General features: G+C 38.1%; 1 long non-coding RNA gene across 1 annotated transcript; it reads left to right on the top strand.

Moving 5' to 3' along the window:
- Positions 1 to 1,121: 1,121 nt before the first annotated feature.
- Positions 1,122 to 2,177, top strand: LOC135074207 (uncharacterized). Its single transcript, XR_010257772.1, has 2 exons — positions 1,122 to 1,300; positions 1,811 to 2,177. It is a non-coding gene; the product is annotated as an uncharacterized LOC135074207 (long non-coding RNA).
- The last annotated feature ends 830 nt before the right edge of the window (positions 2,178 to 3,007 follow it).

Here is a 3,007-nt window from a genome sequence, read left to right as displayed (position 1 = left end):
TCGTCTGTTCCTTGCAGAAGTTCCGACTGTATTTGTTGGGATCGCCCTTCAAAGTTATTACCGACTGCAATGCAGTGAGATATGCCTTAACTAAAAAAGAGATTATTCCCCGAATAGCACGGTGGGTCTTGTCAACACAAGAGTACTCATTTGAAATTATTCACCGACAAGGGTCGCGAATGCAACATGTAGACGCATTGAGTCGAAACCCCGTGCCATCCGGAGAAAAATCTGAAACCGAAATCATTATGTCAATAACTGAGGCAGACTGGTTGCTTACTGTACAATTACAAGATCCCCAGATAGAACGAATCAAAACAATAATTTTAGAGTCAGGTGATATTGATAGTGACAGAGATGTTTTTAACAAATATGAGCTATTGGGTAGTAAGGTTTATAGGAGAACGGCTCAAGGTCGACGCTGGGTGGTACCCAAAAAGTGTATTTGGCAAATTATAAAATGCAACCATGACGATTTAGGCCACTTTTCAATAGATAAAACTGTTGAACGAATTAGTCATCAATATTGGTTCCCTCGTATGCGACGTATTGTAAAAAAATACATTGCAAACTGCCTTAATTGTATATATTATAAAAACAAAGGCGGCCCTAAGGAAGGAGAATTACACCCGCTACCAAAGTATGCACAGCCCTTTCATACACTCCATTTGGACCATTTGGGCCCATTTGTTGAAACTAAAAGCAAAAATAAGTATTTGCTTGTTACTGTGGATGCCTTTACAAAATTCGTATTTATTTCTGCTGTACGATCTACTAAAAGTGCATGCATTATGAAACAGTTGGATAAATTATCACGAAAATATTTGGTAACCCCAAAAGAATTATCACTGATGCAGGATCTGGGTTTACTTCCAACGAATTCGTTCGTTATTGCACTGATAAAAATATTCGCTTGCATACTGTGGCTACGGGTATGCCTCGTTCCAATGGCCAAGTAGAGCGCTTTAATAAAACTATTTTAGAAGCCTTAAAAGCCATCGGATCTAATACGACTGAGCATAATTGGGATCAATACATAAACGTTTTACAACAAGGTCTAAATAGTACTATCCATAAAACTACAAAGGCCGTGCCAAGTGAAGTGTTTTTTGGCTACCGTTTACAGTAAAAAAGGTCATGGGAAACGATCGATATGAGGTGACGGATATAAAAGGTACTGAAAGAAGCCTTAAAAAGTACACTGGCATAACAGCCGTCGAAAACATGAAACCATGGATAAAAATCAATAATTGGAGTGATTAACACTACTTATCTATTAATAATAACCCGTGTTGGCAAGGTAATAACAAATTTTCTTGTATGAAATTATATATCGTAAAGTATTATTTAAAAAAAAAACAGTTTATATACACATTTATTTATTTGAAAGAAGGTTTTACATAATACATTATTATTATTTACATAATAATGAAATTATTTACATTTTGTAACATGATTGATTCGTATTCACAATATAAATTAAGGTTGCGGGTCAAGATAAAATGCTTTAGATTGGTGACTTACACATTGTTGGTAATTTTTCACATGCGAGATTCACAAATAAGATCTGGAGCGAACTTGGTACGCTCAAGTGTGGCATATGTCCCTTTGAGTGCAAGTAGCTCTGTGATTAGCGGGAAAAGACTGACTTGGTCTCTTAAATGTGGTAAAGTCCCCTTTAAGTGCGAGCAGTCTAAATAAACGCATGTGCATGGTATTGGTAATGTGTAAGTCAGCAATAATTGACAAGTTGACCGCATAACCTTAATGTAATTAAAATAATATATTCTAATATTCAATTTTGCTTCAGCATTTTATCTAGACCTGAAGTGCCTGGGGCAGGCACCGCGCAGAATGGCCGTGTTGGCAATCGCAATTATTTATTGCGATATCCGGTGGGAAGTGACGTCATTGCCGCCGAAAAATCAAGATGCAGCCGGAAGTTGTCGTAACTCGCTGTAGATGGCGCCACCCGGCGTAGATGGCGTGACTCGTCGTAGATGGCGCCACTGCGGCGCTCGGGCGAGTTAATAAAAGAAGCTACGCAGTCGACGGAGCGCCACTACGTTTTCGTACCTCGAAGTGTAAACTTGAATAGTCGGACGGAGTTATTTTGATCATATTTTGAGTGTAACTTTTGTAATTATTTTAAAGTTAAATATATTTAGTTCAGTGAAGGCGTTGTTTCACTTTTCGTTTACATGTGCTGCACATTCAAGTAACGTATTTATTCATTGTGTAATTAATCATGGACTTTTATTATAATAGTAGGTAAGTATAATTGGGGAGATTGTGTGTTGTGTTGTGTGGCTGTTGCAAAGCGGTCTTGAACTCTTGATACAGTATGAAAGTCTCTTCCACTTCGCAACACATCAACGTTTGCCAAGTAATGCGTGAGCTAGTCTTAGGCTGGGTTTCACAATCTTTAACATTGACAAACGTCAAAAATATGTCAAACTCCATACAAAAAAACACCGGTTATCGTCAAAGTTACGGTCTAGGTGGTGCAACTCAGCCTTGATGTGACATTACCGGGAACATTTTCACATTAATTTTCAGGAATCTACTGCAGTAACAAGTATTCTACTGTAGCAGTAAGAAAAAAAAACCAAACAAATATTGCAGGAGTAAAACAAATGAATTTTTCGCGTCCTTCGTGTGTTTTTACAGCTTTGCGTGATCCATGTTGCGCGTGCTATTGCTGTCACACACATATTTTGTACTCAAAGTGAAGTGAATATACGTAGCACTCATTCGTGGAGCGTCCCTGTGTCGCAGCGGGAAGTGGTTTGATGTTCAGGCGAGCGAGCTCGTTTGTAGTCTGCCGAACGAATGTTCTTGTTCCTGGAGCGTGATTTTAGCCGAAAGAGTATAATGACTTTGTTGCTGAACTTCACCTAAAAAATAACAAGTCTCATGGCATGATTTCAGGCAAAGGTTTCGTGGGCAATTCCATTTTAAAAGTAATGAAATCTATGTTACCTATTGAATATCTCACAGTTATAAT

The sequence above is a fragment of the Ostrinia nubilalis genome, chromosome 8 (assembly GCF_963855985.1).
Source record: "Ostrinia nubilalis chromosome 8, ilOstNubi1.1, whole genome shotgun sequence".
NCBI lineage: Eukaryota > Metazoa > Arthropoda > Insecta > Lepidoptera > Crambidae > Ostrinia > Ostrinia nubilalis.
Note: the sequence above shows the minus strand (reverse complement) of the source record. Positions and strands in the feature narration are given on the sequence as shown.